The 25,783-nt window shown below is 38.0% G+C and overlaps 1 long non-coding RNA gene across 7 annotated transcripts in view; it reads left to right on the top strand.

Moving 5' to 3' along the window:
• The window catches only part of LOC111095850, a 32,274-nt gene extending 7,273 nt beyond the window's left edge, over positions 1-25,001 (top strand). The window contains exons 2-5 of one of the 7 annotated variants that reach the window (XR_005353726.1): positions 2,342-2,440; positions 16,958-17,012; positions 22,126-22,307; positions 24,580-25,001. This is a non-coding gene — a long non-coding RNA (uncharacterized LOC111095850). The remainder of the gene's footprint in view (positions 1-2,341; positions 2,441-16,957; positions 17,013-22,125; positions 22,308-24,579) is intronic. The other 6 variants (XR_005353722.1, XR_005353723.1, XR_005353721.1 and 3 more) reach the window with 6 other exon arrangements.
• Positions 25,002-25,783: the final 782 nt, after the last annotated feature.

Genomic DNA, 25,783 nt, shown 5'->3' on the forward strand with positions numbered 1-25,783 from the left:
CTGTCTTTTTGATGATAGCCATCCTGGAGGGTGTGTAGTGATAGCTCATATCCCTAATGATTAATGATGTTGAGCATCTTTTCATGTGCTTGTCATTAGATCTTATTTTTTTGGAAATCTCTATTCAAATGTTCTGCCTATTTTTAAAAACTGAGTTGATTGCTTATTATTGAGCTAGACCCTACTTGTTTTTTGCCATTAATTATCATTTCCCCTTCCACCAACGTGTGGTCTCTTATATCCTGCTGCCTTCCAATGTTACTGTACTTCTGTACTGTTACTTAAGTTTTAGTACTAATACATTTTTTCCCAAAACTTGATTTTGAAACTTCCTCAAAAAGAAGAGCACTTCCACCTTATTTATATTTTTTATAAAAACATAGCCAGACCTAGCAAGATATTCTGAAAATAATATATCCTCAATGAGTATTTGTCACATAAATGATGAAAAAGTTCATCATTTGTATGTCAGTATCACATCAGCACACCTGATACTATAATTTAGTAAGTTGCATTTAATTTTCTTGATTATTACTTATTTTGTATATCAAAGGTTTCAGTTTTATTTTTTTTTCTTTATTTATTTATGATAGTCACACAGAGAGAGAGAGAGAGAGAAAGAGAGAGGCAGAGACACAGGCAGAGGGAGAAGCAGGCTCCATGCACCGGGAGCCTGATGTGGGATTCGATCCCGGGTCTCCAGGATCGCGCCCGGGGCCAAAGGCAGGCGCCAAACCACTGCGCCACCCAGGGATTCCCCAGGTTTCAGTTTCAAAACCATCTTGGAAAGAAAGGAGTGCTGCAGATAGTAAACATGGACAAACAAATTTAATTTTCGGAGAAAGATTAAGAGAGATTCTGGGGAAACATTAATATTTTGTGGTAGTTAATATGTTAAATTAAAAATTCTAGGTGTTATAATTTTTCTGCAAATGTCTCTGAGTGCCTTAACAAAAATAGTGCAAAACATAATTATGAAAACGGGCAACTCTCTCAAGTGTACCCATGAGTAAGTTGAAAGCAAACCAAATGCTTCACCTATCACCGGTACACTGGACCCCAAATAAAAGATTTCTAATTATAAATATAAACCTACTTATGTGAACCTGAATATAAAACAAAAACAACTTTCCCTATGACTAGTAAATAACAGGGGAAAAAAAAAAACTTTTGAGCCTTGCCTGGAAGGATGCCAAAGATATACACTTGAGAATATTTTAAGGTAATTAGCATTTTTGTCTCTGTGTCAGTAAAAATAGGCTTTTGCCTGCTACTAATTTTCTTTGGGTTAGTGAGACCATTGTATGAGTGAAGGGCCGTTAAAGGCCATTTATATTGTACAAACAGAGGCACAAATTAGAGAGGGCATGGTAATAAGGAGAGGGGGCTTATGAGTGCTCAATTATGAGCCCAGAACCCACTTCTATTTTAGGGGGATAGAAAACACATCAATCTTGCTTTTAGAATATTTTCAATTAAAATGAACAGCACATGGCACACTAAGAAACAGCCAAGGCTGCGGCCATGTGGATTTTGAATAATTCTTACGTACCATCTCAGTATCAAAACTGATATATGTATAATGGGCTGAAATATAATTTGAGATCCCAGAAGACCAAGGTCCCTGAGCTGCATAAGAAATTCTAAAGGAAAAGAAATATAAAACTGGACCATCTGTTTCACTTTTCAGCCTGCAACCTTTAGAGGAGAAGATTTGGAGGAGGATGCTGTTTAAACCTGAATAGGGATGAAATATAGTACATAAACTCACAACATATCATTAACTTCCTCTCTCCTAAGCACAATCAATAGCGTCTGCAAGCCTAGTTCTGCATGTTAAAAACAAAGCACAATGTTAGCTGCACAGAGCATTCACTTCTCTCCACACCAAAACAATAGTGGGTAGATTACTCTCCGGCCCTAGGCAGTGCCTCCTGCCTAATTGGGGTGAGCAAATGGAGGCACCCACTCTACCCGGGCAAGTGTTTGGGGAGTGTAATTATAGTTTGCATATGCAATGATATCCTTATGAGCCCAGTTTGCACTTTCTTTGGCCACTACTCTCAGTGGCTTCATAGCATGTTTTTTATCCATACTTAGGAAAACATTTCAAGATCTCTTCCCCAAAGTTACCTTTTCCCTTATGCAAAATACAGATTTTAGAATTAGAACTAACCAGGCATCAGTGTTCACATAATGCTCATAGAGTGGAAAAGCACTAAATAAAGCAGTGAAGGGTGGCAGGAATGAAATGCCTTTGGTCTCAAGGTAGAGAAACCACTACCCCCCATGAACTTCTGCAAACCATGATTGTATTGGATTTTTGGCCTCTCTTTTTCAGGTGGCGCTAGTCTTCTCTCTTGAAACCTTTGTAACTATTAAGGCTGAAGTGCCATTTAAAGAAAAAGGAAGGCAAAGAAATGAGCTATAGGAAGCCATGGTGAGTCATTTGTCAATGAATCCTTTCTTGAGCTCATTGGGGAAGCAGGCTTCAGGGTGATGGGATCATAGGCTTTATTTTGAATTTGTCTGTTATAACCTTAAAGCTTTCTTCAAGGGAGATACATAGGGTTCATGTCTGATACACAATGTCTGTTGCTATGGAAAGGTTTGTACTTAACCATATTACGGTGTTCTGTTAGAAGCAGGGAAACCAGAATATCAGTTCATCTCTTTTTTAAAACTGTGTGTTTTATGGGCTAAAACAAAACAAGAAAACATGTGCAGCACATACTTCTGACATTGGACAACAATTTTAAAGGCCTTTTTTTACCTTGTATGTCTCAAGAAGCTGTTATGCATTTAAAGATCCGTGGTAGCCTCTTACTACAGAAGTTAGTAGTCACGTTACAGATACCAGTTACTCACAGTATGTAATCAGAGCTCCTCTGATATTTATGTCTTTAAATTCATTTCCGTGTTGCATTTCTCATTTCCACCTGAGTGTCTACTTTTGGCACATTATCTAGTACTGCATTCTTGGTGAACAGTTTCAACACAAAAAGATGGTACAGTGAGTGCTTGCTATTCAGGAGTCTTCTGTTCAAAATGGAAAGGTGAAGCGTGCCCTAACATTAAAATTTTGGCTTTCCTGAGAAAATGCAACAGTTGGCCTAAACACAATCTAAACATTTTCAACTTTCACGTTTTTCTTTATTTCACTCATTGCAAAATATTGTTTGTTTTGTTTTAAGACAGTAATTTCCACTCAGCCTCGTGTCCTCTTCTGGTGCAGCTCCTCTAGTATTTATGGGCTGGGGGGGCGAGGTTGGAGGGGAAGGAGTGACCACACATCAAATAAAGAGTGAACTGAAAAAAAAAAAAAGACAGTAATTTAGGGGCACCTAGTTGGCTCAGTCAGGGGAGCGTGCTTGGGATTGTGAGTTTGGGGAGAGAGATTACTGAAATAAATAAATAATGTTTTAAAATACCAGTAATGTATTGTGTGGTGCTACCTCCTACACTTGTAGGAAAACATATTGGTTCCCAGCATGGACCCTAGAGGCAGGCTGCCAGAGTGGGAGTCCAGATATGTATGCCATTTGTAGCCTGTGTCATCTTGAGCAAGTTTTCTTAACCTCTGTGTGACTGTTTCCACATCTATACCACTGGGATAATAATACTACCTATTTTATAGGGCTGAAGTGGGAATTAAATGATAGGGATCTGGCCACGCACTGAAAATAGTGCCTGGCACATGGTAGGTATACAGTAAGTGTTGGTTTATTACATTATTGCATGCCTTTTTTATCTTTTTAATTTTGTCTTTTTCTATGAATTTTTATTTTTGTCTTTTCCTATGAATGTGGAGTCATTTCCCTAAACTCAGAAGCATTTAAGATGGTAGAATTTGGGTCATTTTGGCAGGATGTTTGAGAAATATCTGGGGCTGAGGGGCTTTCCTCTGCCCCACAAATAATTCTAAGACTTAATTGACAATTGCCTTGTAACTCTAAGGAAAACTTGGCCTTTTGATCTGGAGTAGTATGATTTCTTCTTTGCCCATTGTCCTGCTAAAAGCTCTTTTTGATTCTAGATAATACAAATGTAAAAATAGTTTGTCTGGATATATATGTGTTACAGAGGCCCTTATATTTCTATTTACATCAATGCTTTATTAACAGTCCTTATATGTTATTAAGTGTAGAAGGAGGTTTAAAATAATTTTAGGATAATCCACTCCAACATAAGCTCCAACTGGTTTTTACCAGTATCCCAAGTATAATAAATATAGAGATACAGAAATAGACAGGGAGCTCCATTTATGGTATATCCAAACCGATGCATGAGGATTTGGCTAGACCTGGAAATTGGCGGTTAGTATTTGGCATTTCTTCACAACCAGCAGAACCATTATTAGTAGGCTTGTTTTATTTACTTGGAACATAATTTGGTACAGTCAAGTTAATCTGGCTACCATTGAATGAAATTTTTCTTTAAAGGCTTTTTTTCTCCCCACATTTCATTTATATACTACCTCTAGTGAGGTCAAATTCCCCTGTAAATATTATCTGATTTATTCTCATAACATCTCTAAGAGATAGAGTGCATTTGGCTATATTATTAACATCTGGGGTTAGAAGATCCACCTTTACTTTGTTGGGAATCACTGAAAACAAATCTCATGTAGACACTAATGGAAAATATAATAGGAGATAAATACAGGTATGTCTGCAAATGAAGATATTTTCCCACCTTTGAAATCTGTTGACTAAAAAGATAAAAATTGGAACAACTTATGATGATTGAATAGTAATAAAAAGCAGCATTTAATCTAAATCTCTCCTTCCTGTGATTACAGCATGCTAAATATTACTCAATACTAGAGAGTCTGCTGATGAGCTATGTAAATGTTTTCCAATAAAATTAAATAGATTAGATTTGGGAAGAGAATGTTAATGTTTCTAAGGCTTTTAAAAGAGTCGTCTTTTTTTTTTTTTTGGAGAGTCTTCTTTAAAAACTTTTCTGAAAAATATATGGTTTCAGACTGTGTCTGTGTTCTGGGTCCTAGCAGAGTGAACGCCATTATTTCCACGTGGTTAAAACAGGCAGAGGCAGCCATCATGTTTGAGAAGTTCTTGTCATCTGTGATCCTTTATTGTTAATTCTCTTCATGTATGTTGCCTGCTGCTTTGTCTTGGTTGTCAGAGTTTGTTACTGAGACAAGAGTAAGATCATCCTGCTCTGACAGTCGCAGATTGAGTTGGCATGACGTGCCATGAGGTGAGTCTAATTGCTGTTAATATTGGGAGGATGCATAATCCTATTAAAAAGAAGAACAGTTATAAAAAAATAAATAAGTGGAGGCAAGTCTAGATTACATGAAAGAAGGACAGCTTGATGAGGGAAAACCCATTAACCTGAAAGGAAGCAGTTCTTTGCTTCCAATTTAGCAGTTGTGAGCAAGACCGCATTCATACTAAATCAAAATGGAGACAATTTTTTTGAGTCACTTATAGACTTAAATATTAGGTTTTCTTATATGTGGAGAAAGAGACCCTACTATGATTCCTAATTATTAATAGAATAGCAAAATGCCACATTAGGTATGTTTCTAGGGAAACTTTCATCTTGTTCCCTAGGTGTTATTAATGAGTCAAAAAAGGTAACTTTATTTTAGGTGGAGAGAACAAAACAATAAACCAGAGCTTCTCAAACTCCAATGTGCTTTTGCCTCGTCCTGAGATCTTGATAAGTTGTGGATTCTGATTCAGAGCTCCTCAGTGGGGCCTGAGATGCTTCATTGGAGAAGCTCCCAGGAGATACCTGTGCTGCCGACTCAGGACCCCTCTTGGAGAAGGCAGGCTGCCGATAACTCTTTTACAAAGAAATCCAGACAATTACAGTGTAACTTATTTTGCCATCATTTCAGGAAATTGAATGGCAATTGGGATAACAAAACCAAGTCATTTGCTTTGCAAATGGAAATGGAGAGAACAGATCTATTTAAAGCTTCAGGGACTCCTTTATGACTTTTTTTTTTTTTTTTAAGTAAGCTCTACACCCAACCTGGGGCTTGAACTCACAACCCTGAGATCCAGAGTTGCATGCTCTGTGCCTGGGTGGCTCAGTCAATTAAGTGGCCAACTCTTGATTTTTGGCTCAGGTCGTGATCTCAGGGCTGTGAGACCCAGCCCCATGTGGAACTCCTTGCTCAGGCGGGAGTCTGCTAGATGATTCTCTTTCTCCCTCTGCCCCTCTCACCACTCATGTACTCTCTCTCTCTCAATAAGTCTTAAATAAAAAGAGTCACATACTCCACCCAAGGACTCCTTTAAGGACAACTTGAATTACTGGTAAGGTTGAAGCTATAATGGAACAGGCAGAAAGGCAGAAAGTCTCCTGGTTCCTTTTGGAGCTTCATTCATAGCCTCCTTCAATACTCCTCTTCCTGGTAGTCATTGTTATTAGATGGCTACATGGACCTATTCTGTTCATACGATAGACTTCTCAACTTGAATTCATGATACCTTAGTAAGAGAGAGCATTGTGCTGGGGCACTAGGGTGGCCCAGTTGGTTGAGCATCCAGTCTCTTGATTTTAGCTCAGGTCATAATCTCAGGGTTGTGAGATTGATTCCCAAATAGGGCTCTGTGCTGGGCGTGGAACCTGCTTAAGATTCTCTCTTCCTCTCCCTTTGCCCCTCCGGACAGCTCACGAGCACATGCATGCGCTCTGTTCTCTCTCTAAAAAAAAAAGAGAGAGAGCGCACATTGTACTTCTTCCTCTTCCCACAAACCAGGTTGTTAAGAGAACACTTAACGCTGCAAGCACCTGACAGCATGCACATTTCACCCATTTAGCCTTTCCCCAGGACATGCTGTTTATTGGTGGTTACATACTGGTAAGATCATCTGACACCTCCCAGCATGAAGTCTGGTGTTGTGGGCTCTTGAATACATTAATCTTCATCAGACCTCAGATAGCTGAATAAGAGGGAGAATTCAAATAATTAAGAATACATCGTAGTGAGAAGAGCTTTAAATGGGTTTCAGAAACTTGACTTCACAGTAAATATTCTGAATTTGGGTAATCACAAGCTACATTTATTACTTATCTGGTAAGTATGTAGGGACACCATAAGCAGAGGGTAGGAAAATGAATTCCAACTAAATGAACAGTATTTGGAGGTATTAGTCTGCTCAGGCTGCTATAACAAAATAGCATGGCCTGAATGGCTTAAACAATAGACATTTATTCCTCAATTCTGGGGCTGGGAAATGCAAGATCCAAGTGCCAGCTGATTCAGTTCCTGGTAAGGAGGGGCCTTCTCTCTGGTTTGCAAGTAGCCTTCTCCTTGTGTCTTCGAGTGCCTGAGAGGGAGAGGGTGGTCTCTCTGTCTTCCCCTTCTTATAAAGCTACTGATTTCCTTCTGAGGGAGCTAACCTTATAATGCCCTACCTCATCTAGCCCTAAGTACCTCCCAAAGGCCAAATACCATCACATTGGGGTAGGGATTCAACATGTGAATTTTGGGAGGCATTGTTAGGTCTATAGTAGTGTACTAAAGGCTGGTGAGATGGTGGTGACTTCGTAATTATAACATGAGCACAAAGGTGAAGACTTTTTTGTTGCTTTTCAACTTATATATACCTTTTTACATTTGTTTTCTCTAAAGCTGCAGGTGTGTGTGCGTATCACACTGATGTCAAGTCTGGAAATACGGTCCCTGGTGATAATGCCATCACAGTTTTGAAGGCTACTCATTCTAAAATCAATATATTCTCCTACCCAAAATACAACCTTTTAAAAAAAATAGTTGTGATGAATTTTCTGACTAACTCATATAATCTTACTCTACGAAGACAAATTTAGTCCTACTTCACAAAGACAAATATACTTCTAGCATGTTAGAAAAAAAATCTACACCTTCTAGTACTCACTAGAAAGTGAACATGGCAGACAAATGTGACATGAAAAGACTTGCTTATATTACTATTTCCAGTACAAATTCATGAAAGTGATGAATAAAATGGAACAACAAACTGCCCAGATGTCAGAAACAAAGCAAGAAGCCAAAGCCAAAGCAAAAAATACAGGCCAATGCTGCAGGGACCTCTGGGGGTTTTAGCCTTGGGTAAATGCCCTTGGGGATGAGGATGGGCAGAGGAGGAGGGAGAGCTGGAGGCAGGAGATAAAGCTTTAGACTCACTGGGCAGGGAGGCTGAAGCCCGTCCCTTGCAGAGAGCCCGGAGCCTCAGGAGAACTAGCAAAATTCCACTCATTGGCCAAAGGAAAGAGCAAAGATGTTTGCTATATTTGAGCCCAAGAGTAGGCAAAGGCCAGGGAAGGGACATCATTTGAGAAAAACTGATCCCATCCTAGGCCGTATCCTGAGAGGATTGAATTTATATTATTTGTTTAGAAAGCTAGCCGTAAGTCCATTTTCTTGGAGAGCAATCTCTAAGCCAATAAATTAACATAAAACTACATCCAGAGCCTTGGGAGTCCTTAGGAATCTGACAGAAGCAGAACCCCCTTTCTGTAAGATCACTTTCACATCCTGTGGGTCAGGAACTAGTCAGTCAGCTAAGACACCATAACAAAATGCCACAGACTGCGTGTCTTAAGCAGCAGAATGAGGCTAGAAGTCCAAGATCAAGATATTAGCAGGTTTACTTTCTCCTGAAGCCTCTCTGCTTGGCTTGCAAACAGCTGCCTTCCTGCCACATCCTCACATGGCCTTTCCTCTGTGTGTGCATATCACCTCGATGTCTCTTGCACTATTTTTTTTTTTTTGAGGAGGGGGGGCAGAGAGAAAAAATTTTTTTGAAGATTTTATTTATTTACTTGACAGAGTGCAAGCAGAGGGAGAGGGAGAAGCAGGCTCCCCACTGAGCACAGAGCCCATTGTGGGGCTCGACCCAGGACCCCAGGATCATGACCTGAGCCAAAGGCAGGCACTTAGCTGACTGAGCCACCCAGGTGCCCATGAGAGAGAGAAAATCTTAAACAGGCTCCACAACCAGCATGGGGCCCGATGTAGACCTTGATCTAACCACCCTGAGATCATGACCTAAGCCAAAATCAGGAGTCAAATGCTTTACTGAGTCACCCCAGTGCTTCTGTCTTATAAGGACATCATGAGTCTATCAGATTACCCTTATTACCTTATTTAATCACCTCTTTAAGAGGCACCTGGCTGGCTCAGTTGGTGGAGCATGCAACTCTTGATCTTGGCGTTGTGAGTTAGAGCCCATTTTGGGTACAGAGGTTACTTAAAAAAATCTTTAAAAAATCAGTGCTTTAAAGGTTGTATGTCTAAATACAGTCCCATTGGGGGTTAGGGCTACAACATATGAGTTGGGGGTGGGGGGCATGGTTTAGTCCATAACAGAAACCTCTCCCAGAAAAACAGCTGAACCCCCCCCTGAAGATGAATTCACAACCACGACAGCAAAATGTTACAAAGTACATAAGGAATGCCATCTTAGAGGAGAATTATTAGAGGCAAAAATCAAGAGACTTTGCACCAAAACAACTACAGATGGAAGAATAAAAATCAGACACTCTAAAATAAAAGGAATAAGCAAAGAGATCTTTAAAAAGAATTGAATATGTAACAAAACCACATGATGTCATAGAAAGAAAGAATAGGCAGATCTGGAAAGAAACAAATGGAATATTTAGCAATGGAAATTACAGTCATTACAATCCCACTGAATGAGTTAAATTAGCATATTAGACACATTGAAAGAGAAAATTAGCAAATTGGAAGATATAGTTGAGGAAACCACCTTGAATGAAGAACACAGAGAAAGAGGTGGAAGAGATGAAAGAATGGTTCAGGGTGTGGAAGACACAACGAGAAGGTCCAACAAGCACCTGCTGTGTCTCAGGGAGAGAGGAGCAAATGGGAGACGGGCAATATTCAAAAAGTTAATGACAATTTTCTATAATGAAATATTAGAATCTAAACATGGAAGAAATACACTGATTCTCAAGAAGGAAAAGCAAAAACAAGTGTCTACCTAGTTTGAAAAAAATCCAACAATTCCAATACTTCCCACAAAAGAAATCTCAATAAAAAAAATTGGTTTCATACAGTACATGTGCTCTGATCATAATGCAGTAAAATTAGAAATTAATAAAAAACAATAGCTGCTAGGAAAATGAAAATGACCATACACTATCAATAAAAGGACTCTGAATGACACAAACTATATCAACACATGCATTGAATCTCTTAAAATTATGGGGCACCTGGGTGGCTCAGTTGATTGAGCATCCTACTCTTGATTTTGCCTTAGGTCATGATAATAACCTCTCAGGTCATGAGATCGAGTCCACGTCAGGCTCCACACTGAATATGGAGTCTGTTCAAGATTTTCTTTCTACCCCTGCCCCTCCCTCTATGTGCATGCACATGTGCTCTCTCTTTCTCTCAAAAAAAAAAAAAATCAGCATCTCAATGTATACAAGAAAATGAATCTTTATGGCATTTAGTGTATAGTTGTACCTCATTATTTATAATTCTGGTTTCATAAGCAAATACTTTTCCTTTGCCTCATGGTTATTCCTGAGACTGTCTTGTTAGTTGTGTCTGTCTTTGATACTAGAGAACTATATTTTGTTGCTACTTTACAAAGAACTTTCACACACATTCTGTCATCATCTAATTTCTCTGTCTTGGTGATATAAATCAGGGAGGCATTTGCAACATCCTTGACTAGCATGCAAATCACCTACCAATCTGTGAAAGAAGTACTGCTGGAGTCAGACATTTCTTACCAACTGATTTTATTTCTTCTGGAAGCCTGTAGAGACTTCATTTGGGCATTCACAGTGAGCACAGTCTTGCAGGGGAAAGTTACTGACATTAGGGATTGAGAAGCTTGAAGACAGTCTTCTCTCACCATTATTAAGTATCAGACACATGCTATAATAGATTTGTTGTTTAAATGATTAAGAATAGAATGGTGTGAATAGCCCTGAAATATGTGATAATGGAGCAGAGACCACATAGAAACACTTGTTTTTCCTTTAAAATCTATGAAAATTAAATAGACTTATAAGAATTTCTAACATGTTTTGCATAAGAAAAAATTTTCTCAATTGACTTATAAACCATGATAATGTTGGCTTTCAGCTCCCTTAAGACTTAAAATTCTGTGGAGGATTATGTGTGTGTAATTTCTTTTAATAAACCACCCATAGAGGTCTGCTTTGGAAAGATTTAATCTCTGAGTGTGTTTGTCGAGAATTCTGATTGTAATTCCAGAGAGGCAGGCCTCTGTGCCTTGAGAAGTGTTGCCTGGGCCTAATAACAACCCCAGGCACAACCAAATGGCAAAGCATTTGACATATAATTCTGTTATTTTAATTTTTATTTTTCAGTATATGTTACTGAGGCATCTCCTCTGCTTTTCATCTATATTGCATTGTTTTTACTTGGAGCTGATCTTGACATCAACTCCTTCTATTCACTGGCTTCCACAAGAAATAGTCCACAATCCTTAAAGATTTGTGGTAGCATCATAAAAGGTTGCATCCCACCTGATGCAAAGTTCAAACCCACAATCCCACTGAACATCTCTTACCCCACCCCTGCCCCACAGTCCTCAGCTATTGGGATTTACCTTATAAAGATATGCTCTACAACACAGTCTCAGCTGGAGATTCACTCAATAGTCCTGTCCCCAGCATTTCCCCTGAAGTAATCCTATTTGCTACCCACCTTGCCTATCAAGCAGGGCAATTCAGTCACCCCAGTGCCCTAGCTTATGCCAACACCCAGTAAACTGCCAGCCCTCCTGCTGCAAGAATTTATTCTCAGAGAGCAATGAGGGTTACAATCAATAATAATTCTGTTACATGTAAAAGTAAATGCTTTATTAAACTAGTAGTACTGACATTTCCCCCTAAACCATCTTTATCTTGTGAATACATTAAGATGTAATATAAAGTAATTTTTAAAGAAATGCAATCATCTAATGACATATTGATTATATTTCCACAATTGTTATTAACATAGCATAACTAAAATTTGAATTTATTTTGGGGTAGACAGAAACTTTGGATTAAAACCCCAGTGACTTGGGATTTCTGAGGAGTTTCTAAGTTCAGTGAATTACCTGAGCCCTTGACTCAGATTTCAAAAGCTTTTAATTCAGTTCTTACCCAAATTAATCTCAGTAGGTGTTCAGTAAATATTGGTGTAATGAATGGGAAGGTCTGTATATGTCACCACCTCCAGATAATCCGTGGGCTGAAAGTCTGCCTGTCTTCTGATATGTTTTGTCTTTTTTCCTTTACTTAGACAAAACAAAAATAAAATGCACTGATCTCCCTTGCCCAAACAGAAACAAAAACAAAATAAAAAAATAGAAAAACAAATATCAATAAAATAACAATAATATTTTATATTATAAATAAAAGTGTTCAATGAAATGTTTTCAATAACAACCCTCATTTCATTGTATTTAAAAATAAACTAAAAATGTTAACCACCAGCACATTATTTTCTCTACCTCCCTTTAATTTTATCAGATTTTAATTTAGTCAGTTTATTACAATGCCTGCAATTTAATAGACTCTTTCATCCAAGGAGTAATGTATTTCTTACATCATAAAGTCAATCAGTTGACTGATAAACAAATAAACCATTCAGCATCAAAAACTACTTGGAACTTGAAACAGTGGTTTGTACACATAGGTAAATAGTTATCTTTGTATAAAATGCTTGAGTCACAAGTTCATAGATTTTAGGGGTTAAATTGTAGACTGACATGATTCTCAGAAATTGACAAAAAATAAAGAATTTCATTTTATACAAAACAGCCTTTAGTGTTTAGACTACTTCATTCAACATCACTATGCCAGAATTTCCAGAGATAGCACTTTGATGAGCATTAGTTAAGTAAGGTAGAAACACAGCTGCTGATAGACTGCTTGCCTGGTGGTCCGAGTTCTGGACAATGATGTTCCTATAATATTGTGTATGGAATCTAACAATGATTAACTTTTAAGTCAAGTGTTATTTCCCTCAGAAAATACATAATTACCAAGGATAGGTGTGCTAATTTATGAAAGGGAGGAGACACGGATAAAGAGAATCTGGGATACATCCTCCAAAGAGAGAATTGCAGTAGGAAGGATACTGAAAAAAAAAAATTGGCAAAGTAATTAAGGACACTTCCCAAGCAAGGCTGGAAATCCTCATAAATGTTCTATGCTTTATATTCTTTTTAAAAAGATTTTCCTTTTTTTTTTTTAGATTTTATTTATTTATTCATAGAGACACAGAGAGAGAACGAGAGGCAGAGACACAGGCAGAGGGAGAAGCAGGCTCCATGCAGAGAGCCTGATGTGGGACTTGATCCAGGGTCTCCAGGATCACGCCCTGGGCTGCAGGCGGTGCTAAACCACTGCACCACCGGGGCTGCCCTAAAAAGATTTTATTTATTCATGAGAGACAGAGTGAGAGGCAGAGACATAGGCAGAAGCAGGCTCCCCTTGGGGAGCCCAGTGTGGGACTCGATTCCAGGACCCTGGGATCACGACCTGAGCCAAAGGCAGACACTTGACCATTGAGCCACCCAGGCACCCCTATGCTTTATATTCTCAATTTATTTTATTCTAAAGGTTTCATGAGGGGTGCCTGGGTGGTACAGTGGTTAAGCATCTGTCTCTTCGTTTCACCTCAGGTCCTGATGGCAGGGTAGTGGGATTGAGCCCTGTGTCGGGCTCTGTGCTCAGTGTGGAGTCTGCTTGAGATTTTCTCTCCCTCTACCTGCCCCTCCCACTTGTGCTGTCTCTCATTCTCTCTCTCTCAAATAAGTAAGTAAAACTTTAAAAAAGACTTCATGAGACATGAAGATGGTTATCATTATTTGACTTTTCATTGTTCTTTCCTAATTTTTGATTCTTTGTGAAACATAAATCTATTTTTGAGGTAATGACTGTATTAAAGTTACATTGAACAACTATTTTAAGATTAAATAAAATAGGAGAATGCACTTTCGCTGGAAAAATTGATTAAATCCAGTTTCCCTAGTGCGAGAGTTAAACAGAAATGATTTTAAATCAAATTCGCCCTGAATAAGGGGTCTGCTTATAAAACTTGGAATATCTTTTTAAAGTAGAATGTTTATTATACAGTTTTAGAAAAACATAATACATAAGCCAAGGTGTTAATTTCCTTAATGCTGAATGTTCTTACATATTGATACAAAGGTAAACAAGTCAATTTAAAAACAACAGTTTAGGGATCCCTGGGTGGCGCAGCGGTTTGGCGCCTGCCTTTGGCCCAGGGCGTGATCCTGGAGACCTGGGATCGTGTCCCACGTCAGGCTCCCGGTGCATGGAGCCTGCTTCTCCCTCAGCCTGTGTCTCTGCCTCTCTCTCTCTCTCTCTCTGTGTGACTATCATAAATAAATAAAAATTAAAAAAAAAAAGAAAATCTTAAAAACAACAATTTGAAGTGGAAAAACTGATTGCTAACTGTATGCAAAGTTCAAGTTCAGTTATAATTGAACAAATGCAAACTTCTAAAACTGAGAAGTGAATTTTTTTCTTTCATATTGCCAGGGATGAAAATATTGTTTTGGGCTTGAGAAATCTGCAGTCTCAGGTAGCATCAATAGGAGTGTAAATTTAGTGATACAACCTTTTTTGAGAGCCATTTGGCGGGATGTATTAAATTTTAACATGAAAATTTTGCTTTTAAATGTAAATTATACATCTTTTGATCTTCTAATTCCCTTTAGACATTTATAGTTTTTATACATGTGAACAAAAATAATCATTGTCATATTTTTTGTAAATAGCCAAAAGCCCACCGAAGATCCGTCCATGAGAATCTGGTTCTTTTATATGATAGGGTACATCTCTGCTTGCATGCAAATGTTCATAGGAAGGATATGAGTTATATATGCTCCTAGAAAGAAGTCCAAGGTAAATTGTTTTGTGCAAAAACAGCAAGTTAGAGAACATATATAATATAATCCCATTTGCCTAAAAACCACAGGGAAGTGGGAAAGTAGAGGAACTTTTTATCTGTTTATTATTCTGTCCCACACTACTACTTTGCTTTGCTTTCTTCTTTCAGCCATCTGCCTTCCACTCAGGTCTTGATCCCAGGGTCCTGGGGATGGAGCCCTGTATTGGGCTTCCTGCTCAGCAGGGAGTCTGCTTCTCCCTCTGCCTTTGTTTCTCCCCTCCACTTCCCCCTGCTCATGGTCATGTTCTCTCTCTCTCTCTCTGTCTCAAATAAATAAGATCTTAAAGAAGATAGTTGACTAAAGGAGATTAAGGTGCCCCTGAAGTCAGAAGAAGATGCTTACAAACATGGGCACACCAGGTCCAAGAGGGAAGAGGGCTTTAAAAACAAAAGTTAAATGTACATTTATTTACAAAACAAAATGAAAAACACCAGCCCATACTTATATGTAGCACTTTTTCATCTTTTCTCATACTGTCTCATTTCATTGCTATTAATGAAGATGAAGGGCAAGTGGAGAGAAATTAAAGGCACAAGATGAGGCACCTATTTTTGAAGCTCTTTTGCAGGATGGATCCAATTCCAGATAACTCTTCCAGTTGTAAATAGCAGTGACAAGAACCAAAAGTATTTTGCTTCACATCATGTAGATGTCAGTTACATGATGAGAAAAAAATAAAATATTCATGCTACAGGAAAGTGGCTTTTGCAGACTGGAAAGCAACTCTGATGCACTTAGAAATGCTTATTTCAGGGAGATTTTCTGCTGTTGGACTCATGGAACTGAAAGAAAAAAAAAACAGATGAGAAGACTCAAGGCACTGAAAGAAAAAAAAAAAACAGCCTGTCCTAAAGGTTGTTTTATTTATTCCTCTTATATTCCTATCAAATTTTCTTGCAAACTCCTTTGGAGGTTAAAGTTTATTTTAGAAAGGCAGTACCTTGGTCGAAGCTGCTTTTCAATAAGGAGGAGGATAGATTCAACTGCCCTCGTCCTAATTGCTTTGTGAAGCCTTCCCTTCTTCCTAATCTCACTGTAGTTTCTTAAGAAATGAGGCACTTACATATCCCAGGGGGTTAAATGGAGATTTCTGCTGCAGAGGATAAAGTAGGGAGTTTGCTGCATTAATCATTGAATAACATCAATCACACATCCACTTGGGCAGTTAAATTTCTGTTGAACAAAGTACAGAAGTACCTGGGGAATGTCTCCCTCTTCATAAGTGGTGTTATTAGACGTCTGTCATGAAGGCCTTGTAAAAATAGATGTTGGGGTGCAAACAAAATCATTTTAATGCTAACACAATGCTAGGCACATAATGACTAATAACCTATAAAAAATTGAGTAAATAAATTACATTCCGAAATAAATTACTGTACCACTTCCCGTAAGAGTCTGTTAATCACCTTCCTACTCCACACTTGTGTGCTCATTGCAGCAAGGATGATCTTTCTTAAGCACCATTTTGATTTTTCAGACCCATTTTCAAAAACTATAATAAGTCAAAAATTTTACTCAGGTAAAATCCATATTGCTGATCCATGTTGCAAAGGGTTTCTAACAATTGGTCCCTTCTCCCTAATTTCCCTTTTAAAAAAATAAGTCAATCAGAGGACAATCATCATGCGGTTTCACTCATACATGGAATATAAGAAATAGTAAAAGGGATTATAAGGGAAAGGAAGGGAACTGAGTGGGAAAAATTAGGGAGACAAACCATGAGAGACTCCTAACTCAGAAACAAAGGGTTGTGGAAGGGGAGGTGGGCAGGGGGTTGGGATAACTGGGTGACGGGCACTGAGGAGGGCACTTGATGGCATGAGCACTGGGTGTTATACTATATACTGGCAAATCAAACTTAAATAAAAACAAATAAAAATATAAAAAATATTGTGCATTCATATTATCTTTGCTAGCCTAGAACACATGTGAATCTGCTTCATAATTTGCCTTGCCCCATCCAAATGCTACTTCTATCTGCAATGCCTTTTACTCTCTTTTTTTTACCATTCCAGATCAATCCCACTCTGGTCTTACTGTCATTTGTCATTCTAGCCAGCTTTGAGAGATGTAAGTACAGGGCAGTGTATTTATAATAATAAAGTTCTGGAGAGTTTTATTTCTGTTTTACATGACTTCATATCAATTCAATGCAATGTTAATGATCTTTAGTGGAATATTAGCACATTGGAGGCAAAGCCTGGTTTTATGACTCTCTTACTCTCATACAAGAGGCTTCATGACCTTTCAAGGGTCTGATAACATCTTAGAAAAAGACCAAAGTGACTTCCTTTGAAAATAAAAAATATTGGGACACCTGGGTGGCTCAGCAGTTGGGTGTCTGCCTTTGGCTCCAGGTGTGATCCTAGGATTCGGGATTGAGTTCTGCATTGGGCTCCTTGAAGGGATCCTGCTTCTTCCTCTGCCTGTTTCTCTACCTTTCTCTCTCTGTGTCTCGCATGAACAAATAAATACAATCTTTTAGAAAAAAAATTAAAAATATCCTATCGGTGGGTCATATCAATATCATATTGAGTCAATAATGAAAAAGGGTCAACTAATTGCAAATCAATCTAAAACTATAATGAAATTCAAATATAAGTCCCAGCTTTAATAGAATTTGTTTTTGTTGTTTTGTCAGAGCATTAAAAAAGCATAAAGTTCATTTTGAGAAATTTAAAAAAATTTATTAGGGAGGATTTACCATATCAGTTATTATACAAATATTTAAAAGCTAGAGTAAAGTTATGGCACTGGTAAAGAAATAGATATATAGATTAATAGAACATAACTGAAAGTTCAAAAGTGATCCTTGTATGCAAGGAGAATTTAGTTCTTCCTAGAAATGGCATTTTGTATCAGGGGATAAAGGATGACCTGTTTAATAAAGGGGGAAATGTTTGGTTAATCACTTGGGAAAATAAACATTTGGATCCCTATAATATAACAAAATAAATACCAGATGGATTAATAATTTCTAAATAAGTTAAATAAAACTAAAACAATACATAAAAGTGTTAGTGGATATCATAGGCTATTAGTGGATATCATTTTTCTACAGTCTGAGAGAAGAGAGAACTTTCTAAAAATGATACCAAAGATAGAAAATGAAGTCTTGATAAATTTTAAAAATTCCACATAAAAATACCACAATTAATATTTAACGATAGTGAAGTGACCAAAGAAAATATTTATAATATATAAGGCAGACAAAGGCTTAAGTACCCAATATTTAGTCTTCTAAAATCTAATGTAAGAGAATGCTTTGATAGAATAATGGGTAAGGAACTTAAAAGAACAACATGGAATAAACACAAATGGTAAACAATTTTTTTTAAAGTTTAACCATTCTAGTAATCCAAAAATCATATTTTCGGCCCATCTGATTGGCAAAGTGAAAATGAATGAGATTTGGCAATATATCCGAAAAACCTTTAATAGGCTATATATCCTGAGGTGCCTAAGTAGCTCAGTCAGTAAGCGTCCAACTCTTGATTTCAGCTCAGGTTCTGATCTCAGGGTGGTGACACAGAGCCCTACATCCAGCTCCATGCTCAGAAAGTGGTCTATTTGAGACTCCCTCTCTCCTTCTGCCCCCCTTCCTCTCTTTCTCTAAAATAAATAAATAAATCTTTAAAAAATAAAAGGATATATCCCATGACTTACACATTCTATTGGAAGAAGTAGGGAAGGGACACCTGGGCGGCTCAGTGGTTGAGCATCAGCCTTTAGCTCAGGTCATGATCCCAGGGTCCCGGGATTGAGTCCCACATTGGACTCCCCACAGGGAGCCTGCTTCTCCCTCTGCCTGTGTCTTTGCCTCTCTCTCTGTGTGTGTCTCTCATGAATAAATAAAATCTTTAAAAAAAAAGTAGGGAAATATAGGCACAAAGGAATGCTTATAGCAGCTGATCATTACACCAAAATATTTGGGAAAACGTGTTATTTGGAAAATCCCAAATAATAAAGCTTAAATGAGGTAGATATTTATTTTCTTGCCATATAAATGAAAGTCTTAAGATAAAACAATCCATGGCTGATACTGCAACTCCATGATTAACAGTGATGCAGGTTCATTCTATCTTGTCTACAATCTCTTAAGATGAGAATTCCACCTTGTGATCCAAAATAGCTCTTTGATCTCCAAGCATTTCATCCATACACACAGGAAATAGTGTATGAAGATACCCTAGGACAATAAGAAGGAAGAAAAGCACAGTTCTTTTCTTTAAGGATATGTCCTGGAAGTTGAGCATGACATTTCAGTTGGGTCACATGGCCACACCTAAGAGCAAAGCAAACTGGGAAATCAGCCTTTATTCCAGACAGCACCTACCAGCTAAAAACTAGGAGTCTTGTCACTAAGGAAGAAGAGAACGATGGGTTTTAGGGGACAAGCTGCATTCTCTTCCATATAACCAAAATATTGACTCATAAATGGTTCAACAACAAATAAGTTATGGTTCATTCAGACAACGATGTGCTATATCATCGTTAAACTGATGGTATGGCTCTACAGTTATTAACATGGAAAGAGATGCCCAATATATTATTAAATGACAGAGCAGGTCATGAAATTGTTTTTATGGTATGATTCTATCATCTTTTCTGTATCTATCTAGTTGCCCTTTCATATATTTCATCTATTGATTGATCGATCAATCTGTCTTAAAGTGCTTTTTAGTTTTTAAAGTGATAGGATTTCTAAATTTGTTGGTTTTTAAATTTCTGATGATGGTGCATTGTGCTATGAAATGTGCTGTGTATGAAATGAATTCTTTGGTATTTGTTGTGACTGGATTGTGTCACTTTCTAGTAATTATCGGTTTTCCATAATTATTGGGGGCAGGATTCTGTATATGTTCATTAGAGCTAGCTTATTAATTGTGTTGTTCAAGACATTTTATACTTCCTAATTAATTGTAAGCTTTCTATATCAGTTTCCGAGAGATGTGTTAAAAATACCTACCATGCTTAGGTCATGATCTTGGGGTCCTGGCATTGAACCCCAGGTCAGGCTCCCTGCTTAGCAGGGAGCCTGCTTGTCTATCAGCCCCTCCTTCCACTTGTGTTTTTTCTCTCTCTCAAATAAATAAATAAAATCTTAAAAAAAAATACCTACCATGATGGGGGATTTAATAATTTCTTTAGTATATATATCATTATTTATCTTTATAAATATTTTAAGGCTATATTTTTGGGGGCATGCAAGTCAGCATTATTATATTTTTTTGGTGGTTGTTCTTTTTATCGTTAATGATAGGCTCTCCCATTTTTTAAGTAGCTTCCATGTCCAACGTGGGGCTTGGACTCATGATCCTAAGATCAAGAGTCCCATGCTCTACCAACTGAGCTGGCCAGGCACCCAATGGTAGCCCTTTCTAATACCTAATACTATTGCCTTAAAGTATTTTCTATTAAAGATTTTATTTTTAAGTAATCTCTATACCCAGTGTGGAGTTTAAACGTATAACCCTGAGATCAAGAGTTGCATGCTCTAGGACAGCCCGGGTGTCTCAGTGGTTTAGCGCTGCCTTTGGCCCAGGGTGTGATCCTGGAGTCCTGGGATCCAGTCCCACGTCAGGCTCCCTGTATGAGGCCTTCTTCTCCCTTTGGCTCTGTCTGTGCCTCTGTGTGTGTGTGTGTCTCTCATGAATAAATAAATAAAATCTTTTTTAAAAAAAGTTGCATGCTCTAACACCTGAGCCAGCTAAGTTCCCCTATTTCCTTAAATTTTATTTCATCTGATTAATACTGCTTTTTTGCCTTCATTTGTTTAATATTTGGTGTATTTTTTCCATAATTTTACTTCGCATTTTGGGCATTCTTCCCTTTTATGCTTGCAAAGAGCATACATATAGGATTTGTATTTCAATTCAGATAATTTCTGCTATTTAACAGCTGAATTTAATGTTTCCACTTATTAGGATTACTGATGGATTTATCTCCACCATCTTATGTGTGCTATTTAACATTTTTTTTCTTGTTATTTGGGTTTTTACTGATTCCAGTTGGATTGATTTTGTTCCCTTTTCCTTCTTCAGTGTTCTAAAAGATACATATTTTATTTCTGTTAGAGGCTACCCTTAAATTTTGAATATGCTGCATTTGACTTAAGAAAGACTACATTTATTTATTAAATTTTATTTATTTATTCATGAGAGACACAGAGAGAGAGGCAGAGACACAGGCAGAGGGAGAAACAGGCTCATGCGGGAACCCGACATGGGACTCGATCCCGGGTCTCCAGGATCATGCCCTAGGCCGAAGTTGGCACTAAATCGCTGAGCCACCGGGGCTGCCCAAGAAAGACTACATTTAATTAATAGCTCTGTTCTCTCTTCTCCCATGTTATTGTTGTCTAGTTTATTAGTTTCATTTGTTTTGTTTTTTAAGATTTTATTTATTTGAGAGAGAGACAGAGATAGCAAGACAGCATGAGCAGGGAGGAGAGGGAGAAGCAGGCTCCCCGCTAAGCAGGGAGCCCAATGAGGGGCTTGATCCCAAAACCTTGGAGATCATGACCTGAGACAAAGGCAAACAGATGCTTAACCAACTGAGCCACCCAAATGCCCCTGGTGGCGCCTATTTTTAAAAGTATCCCCAAATTAGCCTTCATTATTAGAGTTGTAGAGTATCCCACACATAGCACTTCTCTTCCTCTTTGAAATTCAGAACCAATATGGAGAAAGAGGGGGAGAAAGGCAGGAGTTAGAGGTGGAAGATGAGAAATATAATATTAGCTTTATTTCAGATAAAGCTGATAGAGAAAATGATTTTAGATCTGTGGCCAGATGGACTTGCTGATACTTTATTCCTGAATTAGATGGACTTAGCCCCCCATGGCACAGTGAGACAACAGCAGGTCTCCCTAATAAGGCTGGTTATTCACCACCTGGACCCAGGCAGACCAGAATGTTCCTTCTGTGGAGGCAGGCAGATCTGAAAGGAGAGAGAATAGCGGGGCTGAGCCAAGCATGGTGAGCTGTGCCTCCTAAACTTTCCCATTCTCCTGCCTTTGGGTGGAATGGTTAAGTAAGCAGAAAGAAGTTATGAGTGTTCTTATGTTAGCACTGTGGAGATGAGAGTAGAATTTCTTTCAATGGATATATGAGTGGGAAGTAATTGTTTCTCTAACAATTATTACTATTACTGCTGTTCTTGTTAATACTATTTTCTGTAGTTCCTGCTAAATGCTGATTTCCCATGAAGCTAATATTTCAGCTGCAGGACTCTTAACTTGATGGACCCTCCCCAGGCTATGAAACCAGGAAGAAGCAACACCCCAAGATAGTGGAAGAATGTAGTCTTGCTGGTCTGGAGGTCATTTCTCATCCTAGTGGTGGTCTTGGAGCTGCAGGAGAGGTGGGTGGACATTGGACAACAGTTCCCAATGGAAGCCTGCACTCCGTGGGTCCCATGGAACATCAGAATCTTCCTCAGTGAGAAGAATCTGACTACGACACTGCTTGGCTCTTAGCTTGAGGGTCATGTGACTTGGCACACACCACTGCTGAGAACTGCCCTGGCAAGGTAGGGGTGGGAGGGATGCTAGGTGTGGTGAAAGCCAGCCGACCTGAACAGCTTGCTCTGACAGTGAGATCAAAGGGCTGGAGTTATCTGAAGCCTTCCTCCATTACCAAAAATGAATGTGAAGCTAAAATAAATTTTTCTAAACTATGACTGACTTTTTTTTTAAAAAAAAGAATAAATTTTGGCCAACTGTGTTAGAAGACTGATGTGTCTTTCATCCTCTTTACATAGGACAATATTTAAAAGTCCTTGTCACATTAAGAGATGAGCAAAGAGTATGCAGTCAAAAAATGTACAGAATGAAATGTATTATAGAAGAGGTGAAATTATAACAAAAATAATTAAAGATTGTATTACATTCCTGGATTTTGAGAGTTTTTGTAGCATGTAGCTGCAATTTATTTATTTGTTTGTTTCAAGTTTTTGTTTAAATTACAATTAGTTAACACACAGTATAATTTTAAAATACAGCATAATACTAGTTTCAGGTGTAGAGTTTAGTGATTCATCACTTACATACAACACCAGTGCTCATCACAAGTGCCCTCCTTCATCCCCATCACCCATCTAGCCCATCCCCCACCCATCTTCCCTCCAACAACCCCCAGTTTGTTCTCTATAGCCAAGAGTCTGTTTTATGGTTTGCCTCCCTCTCTTTCTTCCCCACCATGTTCTGCTATTTAAATTTTTATTTGTTGTGATTTCTGTTCTCATTCTAAGGAAATGTAAACTTTTTTAAAAAAGATTTTTTAAAAAAGATTTTATCTATTTATTCCTGAGAGACACACAGAGAGAGGCAGAGACATAGGCAGAGGGAAAAGCAGGCTTCTTGCAAGGAACCTGATGTGTGACTTGATCCTAGGACCCTGGGATCAGGCCCTGAGCCACCCAGGCATCCCTTTTTTTAGATTTTATTTTATGACCAACAGACACATGAAAACATGCTCAACATCAGTCAGCATCAGGGAAATACAAATCAAAACCACAATGAGATACCACCTCACACCAGTCAGAATGGCTAAAATTAACAAGTCAGGAAACAACAGATGTTGGTGAGGATGCAGAGAAAGGGGAACCCTCTTATACCGTTGGTGGGAATGCAAGGTGGTGCAGCCACTCTGGAAGATAGTATGGAGGTTCCTCAGAAAGTTGAAAATAGAGCTATCCTATGACCCAGCAATTGCACTACTTGGTATTTACCCCATGATACAAATGTAGTGATCCAAAGGGGCACCTGTATCCTAATGCTTATAGCAACAATGTCCACAATAGCCAAACTATGGAAAGAGCCCAGATGTCCATTGACAGATAAATGGATAAAGTAGATGTGGTATGTATGTGCGTGTGTGTGTGTGTGTGTGTGTGTGTATATATATATATATATATGTATAGTGTATATATATATGGTATATATATATGAATATTAATTACTCAGCCATCAAAAAAGTGAAATCTTGCCATTTGCAACCATGTGGCTAGAACTAGAGTGTATTATGCTAAGCCAAATAAGTCTGAGTAGACAGTGTCATATGATCTCAGTTATATGAAATTTAAGAAGCAAAATGGAGGATCATAGGGAAGAGAGGAAAAAATAAAACAAGACAAAATCAGAAAGGGAGACAAACCATAAAAGACTCTTAATATAGGAAACAAACTGGGGGTTGCTAGAGGTAAGAGGAGTGGGGGATGGGGTAACTGGGTGATAGGCATTAAGGAGGGCACGTGATGTGATGAGCACTGGATGTTATATAAGACTGATGAATCACTGAGCTCTACTTCTGAAACTGGTAATACATTATATGTTAATTAATTGAATTTAAATAACATTTAAAAACTGGTTAAAAAAAACACAAAAAATAAATATTTTAAGTAATCTCTACACCCAACATGGGTCTGGAACTCAACCCCAAGATCAAGAGTCAGATCCTTCACTGACCCAACCAGCCAGGCATCCCAGAAATGTAAACTGTGTACCTAATTTTCTATTAATACTTTAGTATTCCTTTCTTAAAATGTGTTCCCCAAATTATGCAAGCTTTAGGTGCCACAAAACATGGGTCCGCCTCTGTTTTTTTAATTTTAATTTTAATTTTAATTTTTTTAGTAGGGGTGAGGCAGAGGAAGAGGAGAGAGAGAACCTTAAGCAAGCTGTACACCAAGCACAGAGCTTGATGCTGGCTCAATCTCAACGACCCTGAGATCATGACCTGAACTGAAATCAAGAGTTGAACACTTAACCGACTGAGACACCCAGGCACCCCTACCCATTTTTTTAGTTTTACAAAAAGGTTTGCCAGTTTCTTTGCTTACCTCTCCTCTGTGTTTCTCATATCTTTTCTGGGTCTTTTTTCCTTCTTACTCAAATACATCTTTTAGTGATTCTTCCCGTGAATGTCTGCTAATGACCCTACTCATTTCCTCTCCCTTCAGAGGCCACTCTTATCCTAAATTTACGATTTATCACTTGTTCGTTTTCTTAGTAGTTTTACAAGAAAAATAAATTGTTATGCATGTTTTAAAACTTTATCAGTGGACTAATGGTGAATCTATTTTTCAATTTGTTTTTTCCACTCAAAATTATGTTCCTTAGATTTTACTAAGTTGTTGAAGATAGCTATAATTTATTCCTAATCTTACTATATTGTATTCCATCATCCACATTTTACCCATCTTAACTGTTAATGGACATTGGCTTATTTCTAGTTTTTTACTAGTAGGCATAAAGCTACTTTAAGCATTTTCATAAACACCTCCTGCAAATGGATAGTTTCTCTAGAGTTTATACTTACGGGTGGAATTGCTAGGTCATAGTGTATGGATATCTTCATAAAGCAAAATTGGTTTCCAAAATGACTGTACTAATTTACATTCCCATCAGTACTATATGACAAATTGCCTTGTTGCACATTGCTGCTGATGCCTGATAGTTTTAGGCTTGAATATTTGCCAATTTCAGAAGAGATGTTTCTTTTTCTTTCAGACTCAAAGCCTTGACTATTACAAGATGCCTTGCTCTTTTTCCTCATTGGACTTCTTGTTAGTGCCATTTTTATGGACTAAGCAACTTTGCAAGAGCTTTTCCTTAATTCACCCTCCTAATTCCAGATATTCATCTTGAGTGGACCCAAGGCCATGTCTTTTGTCTTCATATGAGGTTTATATCACAACCTCCATTCTCTAGGTGCTGGTTCCATCAGCCCAACTTTATAATTCCAGCTACCAGAGAATTCCCCTTTCTTCCTTCTTGACTCAATTATCTATTTTTAAAAATGTAATTTATCTGTGTAGCAGTAATTTATTTTGTTTAT

Source organism: Canis lupus, chromosome 1 (assembly GCF_011100685.1).
Source record: "Canis lupus familiaris isolate Mischka breed German Shepherd chromosome 1, alternate assembly UU_Cfam_GSD_1.0, whole genome shotgun sequence".
Taxonomy (NCBI): domain Eukaryota; kingdom Metazoa; phylum Chordata; class Mammalia; order Carnivora; family Canidae; genus Canis; species Canis lupus.